Source organism: Semicossyphus pulcher, unplaced genomic scaffold, assembly GCF_022749685.1.
Source record: "Semicossyphus pulcher isolate SPU_LCO1_2020_fin unplaced genomic scaffold, fSemPul1.0.p SCAF_11, whole genome shotgun sequence".
Classification (NCBI taxonomy): Eukaryota; Metazoa; Chordata; class Actinopteri; order Labriformes; family Labridae; genus Semicossyphus; species Semicossyphus pulcher.
In genome coordinates, this window is record NW_027211615.1 from 31,348,196 (window position 1) to 31,362,460 (window position 14,265).

Sequence of the window (14,265 nt, forward strand, 5' to 3'; positions counted from 1 at the left end):
TTTCATCTTCATTTAACTGATTTCATCTTTAACTGATTTCATCGTTAACTGATTTCATCTTCATTTAACTGATTTCATCTTTAACTGATTTCATCGTTAACTGATTTCATCTTTAACTGATTTCATCTTTAACTGATTTCATCGTTAACTGATTTCATCTTCATTTAACTGATTTCATTTTCATTCTTCATTTAACTGATTTCATCTTTAACTGATTTCATCTTCATTTAACTGATTTAATCTTTAACTGATTTCATCTTCATGTAACTGATTTCATCTGTAACTGATTTCATCGTTAACTGATTTCATCTTCATTTAACTGATTTCATCTTTCACTGATTTCATCGTTAACTGATTTCATCTTCATTTAACTGATTTCATCGTTAACTGATTTCATCTTCATTTAACTGATTTCATCTTTAACTGATTTCATCGTTAACTGATTTCATCTTCATTTAACTGATTTCATCGTTAACTGATTTCATCTTCATTTAACTGATTTCATCTTTAACTGATTTCATCGTTAACTGATTTCATCTTCATTTAACTGATTTCATCTGTAACTGATTTCATCTTTAACTGATTTAATCTTCATTTAACTGATTTCATCTGTAACTGATTTCATTCTTCATTTAACTGATTTCATCTTTAACTGATTTCATCGTTAACTGATTTCATCTTCATTTAACTGATTTCATCTTTAACTGATTTCATCTTTAACTGATTTCATCGTTAACTGATTTCATCTTCATTTAACTGATTTCATCGTTAACTGATTTCATCTTCATTTAACTGATTTCATCTTTAACTGATTTCATCTTCATTTAACTGATTTCATCTTTAACTGATTTCATCGTTAACTGATTTCATCTTCATTTAACTGATTTCATCTTCATTTAACTGATTTCATCTTCATTTAACTGATTTCATCGTTAACTGATTTCATCTTCATTTAACTGATTTCATCTTTAACTGATTTCATCGTTAACTGATTTCATCTTCATTTAACTGATTTCATTATCATTCTTCATTTAACTGATTTCATCTTCATTTAACTGATTTAATCTTTAACTGATTTAATCTTCATGTAACTGATTTCATCTGTAACTGATTTCATCGTTAACTGATTTCATCTTCATTTAACTGATTTCATCTTTAACTGATTTCATCGTTAACTGATTTCATCTTCATTTAACTGATTTCATCTTCATTTAACTGATTTCATCGTTAACTGATTTCATCGTTAACTGATTTCATCTTCATTTAACTGATTTCATCGTTAACTGATTTCATCTTCATTAAACTGATTTCATCTTTAACTGATTTCATCGTCAACTGATTTCATCTTCATTTAACTGATTTCATTTTCATTCTTCATTTAACTGATTTCATCTTTAACTGATTTCATCTTCATTTAACTGATTTCATTTTCATTCTTCATTTAACTGATTTCATCGTTAACTGATTTCATCTTCATTTAACTGATTTCATCGTTAACTGATTTCATCGTTAACTGATTTCATCGTTAACTGATTTCATCTTCCTTTAACTGATTTCATCGTTAACTGATTTCATCGTTAACTGATTTCATCGTTAACTGATTTCATCTTCATTTAACTGATTTCATCTTTAACTGATTTCATCGTTAACTGATTTCATCTTCATTTAACTGATTTCATCTTCATTTAACTGATTTCATCTTTAACTGATTTCATCGTTAACTGATTTCATCTTCATTTAACTGATTTCATCGTTAACTGATTTCATCTTCATTTAACTGATTTCTTCTTTAAATGATTTCATCGTTAACTGATTTCATCTTCATTTAACTGATTTCATCTTTAACTGATTTCATCTTTAACTGATTTCATCGTTAACTGATTTCATCTTCATTTAACTGATTTCATCGTTAACTGATTTCATCTTCATTTAACTGATTTCATCTTTAACTGATTTCATCGTTAACTGATTTCATCTTCATTTAACTGATTTCATCGTTAACTGATTTCATCTTCATTTAACTGATTTCATCTTCATTTAACTGATTTCATCGTTAACTGATTTCATCTTCATTTAACTGATTTCATCTTTAACTGATTTCATCGTTAACTGATTTCATCTTCATTTAACTGATTTCATTATCATTATTCATTTAACTGATTTCATCTTCATTTAACTGATTTCATCTTTAACTGATTTAATCTTCATGTAACTGATTTCATCTGTAACTGATTTCATTGTTAACTGATTTCATCTTCATTTAACTGATTTCATCTTTAACTGATTTCATCGTTAACTGATTTCATCTTCATTTAACTGATTTCATCGTTAACTGATTTCATCTTCATTTAACTGATTTCATCTTTAACTGATTTCATCGTTAACTGATTTCATTCTTCATTTAACTGATTTCATCTTTAACTGATTTCATCGTTAACTGATTTCATCTTCATTTAACTGATTTCATCTTTAACTGATTTCATCGTTAACTGATTTCATCTTCATTTAACTGATTTCATCTTTAACTGATTTCATCGTTAACTGATTTCATCTTCATTTAACTGATTTCATCTTTAACTGATTTCATCGTTAACTGATTTCATCTTCATTTAACTGATTTCATTTTCATTCTTCATTTAACTGATTTCATCTTTAACTGATTTCATCTTCATTTAACTGATTTAATCTTTAACTGATTTCATCTTCATGTAACTGATTTCATCTGTAACTGATTTCATCTTCATTTAACTGATTTCATCTTTCACTGATTTCATCGTTCACTGATTTCATCTTCATTTAACTGATTTCATCGTTAACTGATTTCATCTTCATTTAACTGATTTCATCTTTAACTGATTTCATCGTTAACTGAATTCATCTTCATTTAACTGATTTCATCGTTAACTGATTTCATCTTCATTTAACTGATTTCATCTTTAACTGATTTCATCGTTAACTGATTTCATCTTCATTTAACTGATTTCATCGTTAACTGATTTCATCTTCCTTTAACTGATTTCATCTTTAACTGATTTCATCGTTAACTGATTTCATCGTTAACTGATTTCATCTTCATTTAACTGATTTCATCTTTAACTGATTTCATCGTTAACTGATTTCATCTTCATTTAACTGATTTCATCTTTAACTGATTTCATCGTTAACTGATTTCATCTTCATTTAACTGATTTCATCGTTAACTGATTTCATCTTCATTTAACTGATTTCATCTTCATTTAACTGATTTCATCGTTAACTGATTTCATCTTCATTTAACTGATTTCATCTTTAACTGATTTCATCGTTAACTGATTTCATCTTCATTTAACTGATTTCATTATCATTCTTCATTTAACTGATTTCATCTTCATTTAACTGATTTCATCTTTAACTGATTTAATCTTCATGTAACTGATTTCATCTGTAACTGATTTCATCGTTAACTGATTTCATCTTCATTTAACTGATTTCATCTTTAACTGATTTCATCGTTAACTGATTTCATCTTCATTTAACTGATTTCATCGTTAACTGATTTCATCTTCATTTAACTGATTTCATCTTTAACTGATTTCATCGTTAACTGATTTCATTCTTCATTTAACTGATTTCATCTTTAACTGATTTCATCGTTAACTGATTTCATCTTCATTTAACTGATTTCATCTTTAACTGATTTCATCGTTAACTGATTTCATCTTCATTTAACTGATTTCATCTTTAACTGATTTCATCGTTAACTGATTTCATCTTCATTTAACTGATTTCATCTTTAACTGATTTCATCGTTAACTGATTTCATCTTCATTTAACTGATTTCATTTTCATTCTTCATTTAACTGATTTCATCTTTAACTGATTTCATCTTCATTTAACTGATTTAATCTTTAACTGATTTCATCTTCATGTAACTGATTTCATCTGTAACTGATTTCATCGTTAACTGATTTCATCTTCATTTAACTGATTTCATCTTTCACTGATTTCATCGTTAACTGATTTCATCTTCATTTAACTGATTTCATCGTTAACTGATTTCATCTTCATTTAACTGATTTCATCTTTAACTGATTTCATTATTAACTGATTTCATCTTCATTTAACTGATTTCATCGTTAACTGATTTCATCTTCATTTAACTGATTTCATCTTTAACTGATTTCATCGTTAACTGATTTCATCTTCATTTAACTGATTTCATCTGTAACTGATTTCATCTTTAACTGATTTCATCTTCATTTAACTGATTTCATCTGTAACTGATTTCATTCTTCATTTAACTGATTTCATCTTTAACTGATTTCATCGTTAACTGATTTCATCTTCATTTAACTGATTTCATCTTTAACTGATTTCATCTTTAACTGATTTCATCGTTAACTGATTTCATCTTCATTTAACTGATTTCATCTTTAACTGATTTCATCTTCATTTAACTGATTTCATCTGTAATTGATTTCATTCTTCATTTAACTGATTTCATCTTTAACTGATTTCATCTTCATGTAACTGATTTCATCTGTAACTGATTTCATCGTTAACTGATTTCATCTTCATTTAACTGATTTCATCTTTAACTGATTTCATCGTTAACTGATTTCATCTTCATTTAACTGATTTCATCTGTAACTGATTTCATCTTTAACTGATTTCATCGTTAACTGATTTCATCTTCATTTAACTGATTTCATCTTCATTTAACTGATTTCATCTTTAACTGATTTCATCGTTAACTGATTTCATCTTCATTTAACTGATTTCATCGTTAACTGATTTCATCTTCATTTAACTGATTTCATCTTCAACTGATTCCATCGTTAACTGATTTCATCTTCATTTAACTGATTTCATCGTTAACTGATTTCATCTTCATTTAACTGATTTCATCTTTAACTGATTTCATCGTTAACTGATTTCATCTTCATTTAACTGATTTCATCTTTAACTGATTTCATCGTTAACTGATTTCATCTTCATTTAACTGATTTCATCGTTAACTGATTTCATCTTCATTTAACTGATTTCATCTTTAACTGATTTCATCGTTAACTGATTTCATTCTTCATTTAACTGATTTCATCTTTAACTGATTTCATCGTTAACTGATTTCATCTTCATTTAACTGATTTCATCGTTAACTGATTTCATCGTTAACTGATTCCATCGTTAACTTATTTCATCGTTAACTGATTTCATCGTTAACTGATTTCATCTTCATTTAACTGATTTCATCGTTAACTGATTTCATCTTCATTTAACTGATTTCATCTTTAACTGATTTCATTATTAACTGATTTCATCTTCATTTAACTGATTTCATCGTTAACTGATTTCATCTTCATTTAACTGATTTCATCTTTAACTGATTTCATCGTTAACTGATTTCATCTTCATTTAACTGATTTCATCTGTAACTGATTTCATCTTTAACTGATTTCATCTTCATTTAACTGATTTCATCTGTAACTGATTTCATTCTTCATTTAACTGATTTCATCTTTAACTGATTTCATCGTTAACTGATTTCATCTTCATTTAACTGATTTCATCTTTAACTGATTTCATCTTTAACTGATTTCATCGTTAACTGATTTCATCTTCATTTAACTGATTTCATCTTTAACTGATTTCATCTTCATTTAACTGATTTCATCTGTAATTGATTTCATTCTTCATTTAACTGATTTCATCTTTAACTGATTTCATCTTCATGTAACTGATTTCATCTGTAACTGATTTCATCGTTAACTGATTTCATCTTCATTTAACTGATTTCATCTTTAACTGATTTCATCGTTAACTGATTTCATCTTCATTTAACTGATTTCATCTGTAACTGATTTCATCTTTAACTGATTTCATCGTTAACTGATTTCATCTTCATTTAACTGATTTCATCTTCATTTAACTGATTTCATCTTTAACTGATTTCATCGTTAACTGATTTCATCTTCATTTAACTGATTTCATCGTTAACTGATTTCATCTTCATTTAACTGATTTCATCTTCAACTGATTCCATCGTTAACTGATTTCATCTTCATTTAACTGATTTCATCGTTAACTGATTTCATCTTCATTTAACTGATTTCATCTTTAACTGATTTCATCGTTAACTGATTTCATCTTCATTTAACTGATTTCATCTTCATTTAACTGATTTCATCTTCATTTAACTGATTTCATCGTTAACTGATTTCATCTTCATTTAACTGATTTCATCTTTAACTGATTTCATCGTTAACTGATTTCATCTTCATTTAACTGATTTCATTATCATTCTTCATTTAACTGATTTCATCTTCATTTAACTGATTTAATCTTTAACTGATTTAATCTTCATGTAACTGATTTCATCTGTAACTGATTTCATCGTTAACTGATTTCATCTTCATTTAACTGATTTCATCTTTAACTGATTTCATCGTTAACTGATTTCATCTTCATTTAACTGATTTCATCTTCATTTAACTGATTTCATCGTTAACTGATTTCATCGTTAACTGATTTCATCTTCATTTAACTGATTTCATCGTTAACTGATTTCATCTTCATTAAACTGATTTCATCTTTAACTGATTTCATCGTCAACTGATTTCATCTTCATTTAACTGATTTCATTTTCATTCTTCATTTAACTGATTTCATCTTTAACTGATTTCATCTTCATTTAACTGATTTCATTTTCATTCTTCATTTAACTGATTTCATCGTTAACTGATTTCATCTTCATTTAACTGATTTCATCGTTAACTGATTTCATCGTTAACTGATTTCATCGTTAACTGATTTCATCGTTAACTGATTTCATCTTCCTTTAACTGATTTCATCGTTAACTGATTTCATCGTTAACTGATTTCATCGTTAACTGATTTCATCTTCATTTAACTGATTTCATCTTTAACTGATTTCATCGTTAACTGATTTCATCTTCATTTAACTGATTTCATCTTCATTTAACTGATTTCATCTTTAACTGATTTCATCGTTAACTGATTTCATCTTCATTTAACTGATTTCATCGTTAACTGATTTCATCTTCATTTAACTGATTTCTTCTTTAAATGATTTCATCGTTAACTGATTTCATCTTCATTTAACTGATTTCATCTTTAACTGATTTCATCTTTAACTGATTTCATCGTTAACTGATTTCATCTTCATTTAACTGATTTCATCGTTAACTGATTTCATCTTCATTTAACTGATTTCATCTTTAACTGATTTCATCGTTAACTGATTTCATCTTCATTTAACTGATTTCATCGTTAACTGATTTCATCTTCATTTAACTGATTTCATCTTCATTTAACTGATTTCATCGTTAACTGATTTCATCTTCATTTAACTGATTTCATCTTTAACTGATTTCATCGTTAACTGATTTCATCTTCATTTAACTGATTTCATTATCATTATTCATTTAACTGATTTCATCTTCATTTAACTGATTTCATCTTTAACTGATTTAATCTTCATGTAACTGATTTCATCTGTAACTGATTTCATTGTTAACTGATTTCATCTTCATTTAACTGATTTCATCTTTAACTGATTTCATCGTTAACTGATTTCATCTTCATTTAACTGATTTCATCGTTAACTGATTTCATCTTCATTTAACTGATTTCATCTTTAACTGATTTCATCGTTAACTGATTTCATTCTTCATTTAACTGATTTCATCTTTAACTGATTTCATCGTTAACTGATTTCATCTTCATTTAACTGATTTCATCTTTAACTGATTTCATCGTTAACTGATTTCATCTTCATTTAACTGATTTCATCTTTAACTGATTTCATCGTTAACTGATTTCATCTTCATTTAACTGATTTCATCTTTAACTGATTTCATCGTTAACTGATTTCATCTTCATTTAACTGATTTCATTTTCATTCTTCATTTAACTGATTTCATCTTTAACTGATTTCATCTTCATTTAACTGATTTAATCTTTAACTGATTTCATCTTCATGTAACTGATTTCATCTGTAACTGATTTCATCTTCATTTAACTGATTTCATCTTTCACTGATTTCATCGTTCACTGATTTCATCTTCATTTAACTGATTTCATCGTTAACTGATTTCATCTTCATTTAACTGATTTCATCTTTAACTGATTTCATCGTTAACTGAATTCATCTTCATTTAACTGATTTCATCGTTAACTGATTTCATCTTCATTTAACTGATTTCATCTTTAACTGATTTCATCGTTAACTGATTTCATCTTCATTTAACTGATTTCATCGTTAACTGATTTCATCTTCCTTTAACTGATTTCATCTTTAACTGATTTCATCGTTAACTGATTTCATCGTTAACTGATTTCATCTTCATTTAACTGATTTCATCTTTAACTGATTTCATCGTTAACTGATTTCATCTTCATTTAACTGATTTCATCTTTAACTGATTTCATCGTTAACTGATTTCATCTTCATTTAACTGATTTCATCGTTAACTGATTTCATCTTCATTTAACTGATTTCATCTTCATTTAACTGATTTCATCGTTAACTGATTTCATCTTCATTTAACTGATTTCATCTTTAACTGATTTCATCGTTAACTGATTTCATCTTCATTTAACTGATTTCATTATCATTCTTCATTTAACTGATTTCATCTTCATTTAACTGATTTCATCTTTAACTGATTTAATCTTCATGTAACTGATTTCATCTGTAACTGATTTCATCGTTAACTGATTTCATCTTCATTTAACTGATTTCATCTTTAACTGATTTCATCGTTAACTGATTTCATCTTCATTTAACTGATTTCATCGTTAACTGATTTCATCTTCATTTAACTGATTTCATCTTTAACTGATTTCATCGTTAACTGATTTCATTCTTCATTTAACTGATTTCATCTTTAACTGATTTCATCGTTAACTGATTTCATCTTCATTTAACTGATTTCATCTTTAACTGATTTCATCGTTAACTGATTTCATCTTCATTTAACTGATTTCATCTTTAACTGATTTCATCGTTAACTGATTTCATCTTCATTTAACTGATTTCATCTTTAACTGATTTCATCGTTAACTGATTTCATCTTCATTTAACTGATTTCATTTTCATTCTTCATTTAACTGATTTCATCTTTAACTGATTTCATCTTCATTTAACTGATTTAATCTTTAACTGATTTCATCTTCATGTAACTGATTTCATCTGTAACTGATTTCATCGTTAACTGATTTCATCTTCATTTAACTGATTTCATCTTTCACTGATTTCATCGTTAACTGATTTCATCTTCATTTAACTGATTTCATCGTTAACTGATTTCATCTTCATTTAACTGATTTCATCTTTAACTGATTTCATTATTAACTAATTTCATCTTCATTTAACTGATTTCATCGTTAACTGATTTCATCTTCATTTAACTGATTTCATCTTTAACTGATTTCATCGTTAACTGATTTCATCTTCATTTAACTGATTTCATCTGTAACTGATTTCATCTGTAACTGATTTCATCTTTAACTGATTTCATCTTCATTTAACTGATTTCATCTGTAACTGATTTCATTCTTCATTTAACTGATTTCATCTTTAACTGATTTCATCGTTAACTGATTTCATCTTCATTTAACTGATTTCATCTTTAACTGATTTCATCTTTAACTGATTTCATCGTTAACTGATTTCATCTTCATTTAACTGATTTCATCTTTAACTGATTTCATCTTCATTTAACTGATTTCATCTGTAATTGATTTCATTCTTCATTTAACTGATTTCATCTTTAACTGATTTCATCTTCATGTAACTGATTTCATCTGTAACTGATTTCATCGTTAACTGATTTCATCTTCATTTAACTGATTTCATCTTTAACTGATTTCATCGTTAACTGATTTCATCTTCATTTAACTGATTTCATCTGTAACTGATTTCATCTTTAACTGATTTCATCGTTAACTGATTTCATCTTCATTTAACTGATTTCATCTTCATTTAACTGATTTCATCTTTAACTGATTTCATCGTTAACTGATTTCATCTTCATTTAACTGATTTCATCGTTAACTGATTTCATCTTCATTTAACTGATTTCATCTTCAACTGATTCCATCGTTAACTGATTTCATCTTCATTTAACTGATTTCATCGTTAACTGATTTCATCTTCATTTAACTGATTTCATCTTTAACTGATTTCATCGTTAACTGATTTCATCTTCATTTAACTGATTTCATCGTTAACTGATTTCATCTTCATTTAACTGATTTCATCTTTAACTGATTTCATCGTTAACTGATTTCATCTTCATTTAACTGATTTCATCTTTAACTGATTTCATCGTTAACTGATTTCATCTTCATTTAACTGATTTCATTTTCATTCTTCATTTAACTGATTTCATCGTTAACTGATTTCATCTTTAACTGATTTCATCGTTAACTGATTTAATCTTCATGTAACTGATTTCATCTGTAACTGATTTCATCGTTAACTGATTTCATCTTCATTTAACTGATTTCATCTTCATTTAACTGATTTCATCGTTAACTGATTTCATCTTCATTTAACTGATTTCATCTTTAACTGATTTCATCGTTAACTGATTTCATCTTCATTTAACTGATTTCATTATCATTCTTCATTTAACTGATTTCATCTTCATTTAACTGATTTCATCTTTAACTGATTTAATCTTCATGTAACTGATTTCATCTGTAACTGATTTCATCGTTAACTGATTTCATCTTCATTTAACTGATTTCATCTTTAACTGATTTCATCGTTAACTGATTTCATCTTCATTTAACTGATTTCATCGTTAACTGATTTCATCTTCATTTAACTGATTTCATCTTTAACTGATTTCATCGTTAACTGATTTCATTCTTCATTTAACTGATTTCATCTTTAACTGATTTCATCGTTAACTGATTTCATCTTCATTTAACTGATTTCATCTTTAACTGATTTCATCGTTAACTGATTTCATCTTCATTTAACTGATTTCATCTTTAACTGATTTCATCGTTAACTGATTTCATCTTCATTTAACTGATTTCATCTTTAACTGATTTCATCGTTAACTGATTTCATCTTCATTTAACTGATTTCATTTTCATTCTTCATTTAACTGATTTCATCTTTAACTGATTTCATCTTCATTTAACTGATTTAATCTTTAACTGATTTCATCTTCATGTAACTGATTTCATCTGTAACTGATTTCATCGTTAACTGATTTCATCTTCATTTAACTGATTTCATCTTTCACTGATTTCATCGTTAACTGATTTCATCTTCATTTAACTGATTTCATCGTTAACTGATTTCATCTTCATTTAACTGATTTCATCTTTAACTGATTTCATTATTAACTAATTTCATCTTCATTTAACTGATTTCATCGTTAACTGATTTCATCTTCATTTAACTGATTTCATCTTTAACTGATTTCATCGTTAACTGATTTCATCTTCATTTAACTGATTTCATCTGTAACTGATTTCATCTGTAACTGATTTCATCTTTAACTGATTTCATCTTCATTTAACTGATTTCATCTGTAACTGATTTCATTCTTCATTTAACTGATTTCATCTTTAACTGATTTCATCGTTAACTGATTTCATCTTCATTTAACTGATTTCATCTTTAACTGATTTCATCTTTAACTGATTTCATCGTTAACTGATTTCATCTTCATTTAACTGATTTCATCTTTAACTGATTTCATCTTCATTTAACTGATTTCATCTGTAATTGATTTCATTCTTCATTTAACTGATTTCATCTTTAACTGATTTCATCTTCATGTAACTGATTTCATCTGTAACTGATTTCATCGTTAACTGATTTCATCTTCATTTAACTGATTTCATCTTTAACTGATTTCATCGTTAACTGATTTCATCTTCATTTAACTGATTTCATCTGTAACTGATTTCATCTTTAACTGATTTCATCGTTAACTGATTTCATCTTCATTTAACTGATTTCATCTTCATTTAACTGATTTCATCTTTAACTGATTTCATCGTTAACTGATTTCATCTTCATTTAACTGATTTCATCGTTAACTGATTTCATCTTCATTTAACTGATTTCATCTTCAACTGATTCCATCGTTAACTGATTTCATCTTCATTTAACTGATTTCATCGTTAACTGATTTCATCTTCATTTAACTGATTTCATCTTTAACTGATTTCATCGTTAACTGATTTCATCTTCATTTAACTGATTTCATCGTTAACTGATTTCATCTTCATTTAACTGATTTCATCTTTAACTGATTTCATCGTTAACTGATTTCATCTTCATTTAACTGATTTCATCTTTAACTGATTTCATCGTTAACTGATTTCATCTTCATTTAACTGATTTCATTTTCATTCTTCATTTAACTGATTTCATCGTTAACTGATTTCATCTTTAACTGATTTCATCGTTAACTGATTTAATCTTCATGTAACTGATTTCATCTGTAACTGATTTCATCGTTAACTGATTTCATCTTCATTTAACTGATTTCATCGTTAACTGATTTCATCGTTAACTGATTTCATCTTTAACTGATTTCATCTTCATTTAACTGATTTCATCGTTAACTGATTTCATCGTTAACTGATTTCATCTTCATTTAACTGATTTCATCTGTAACTGATTTCATCGTTAACTGATTTCATCTTCATTTAACTGATTTCATCGTTAACTGATTTCATCTTCATTTAACTGATTTCATCTTTAACTGATTTCATCGTTAACTGATTTCATCTTCATTTAACTGATTTCATTATCATTCTTCATTTAACTGATTTCATCTTCATTTAACTGATTTAATCTTTAATTGATTTAATCTTCATGTAACTGATTTCATCTGTAACTGATTTCATCGTTAACTGATTTCATCTTCATTTAACTGATTTCATCTTTAACTGATTTCATCGTTAACTGATTTCATCTTCATTTAACTGATTTCATCGTTAACTGATTTCATCTTCATTTAACTGATTTCATCTTTAACTGATTTCATCGTTAACTGATTTCATTCTTCATTTAACTGATTTCATCTTTAACTGATTTCATCGTTAACTGATTTCATCTTCATTTAACTGATTTCATCTTTAACTGATTTCATAGTTAACTGATTTCATCTTCATTTAACTGATTTCATCTTTAACTGATTTCATCGTTAACTGATTTCATCTTCATTTAACTGATTTCATCTTTAACTGATTTCATCGTTAACTGATTTCATCTTCATTTAACTGATTTCATTTTCATTCTTCATTTAACTGATTTCATCTTTAACTGATTTCATCTTCATTTAACTGATTTCATCTGTAACTGATTTCATCTTTAACTGATTTCATCTTCATTTAACTGATTTCATCTTTAACTGATTTCATCGTTAACTGATTTCATCTTCATTTAACTGATTTCATCTGTAACTGATTTCATCTTTAACTGATTTCATCTTCATTTAACTGATTTCATCTTTAACTGATTTCATCGTTAACTGATTTCATCTTCATTTAACTGATTTCATCGTTAACTGATTTCATCTTCATTTAACTGATTTCATCTTTAACTGATTTCATCGTTAACTGATTTCATCTTCATTTAACTGATTTCATCTGTAACTGATTTCATCTTTAACTGATTTCATCGTTAACTGATTTCATCTTCATTTAACTGATTTCATCTTCATTTAACTGATTTCATCTTTAACTGATTTCATCGTTAACTGATTTCATCTTCATTTAACTGATTTCATCGTTAACTGATTTCATCTTCATTTAACTGATTTCATCTTTAACTGATTTCATCGTTAACTGATTTCATCTTCATTTAACTGATTTCATCGTTAACTGATTTCATCTTCATTTAACTGATTTCATCTTTAACTGATTTCATCGTTAACTGATTTCATCTTCATTTAACTGATTTCATCGTTAACTGATTTCATCTTCATTTAACTGATTTCATCTTCATTTAACTGATTTCATCTTTAACTGATTTCATCGTTAACTGATTTCATCTTCATTTAACTGATTTCATCTTTAACTGATTTCATCGTTAACTGATTTCATCTTCATTTAACTGATTTCATTTTCATTCTTCATTTAACTGATTTCATCTTTAACTGATTTCATCTTCATTTAACTGATTTAATCTTTAACTGATTTCATCTTCATGTAACTGATTTCATCTGTAACTGATTTCATCGTTAACTGATTTCATCTTCATTTAACTGATTTCATCTTTCACTG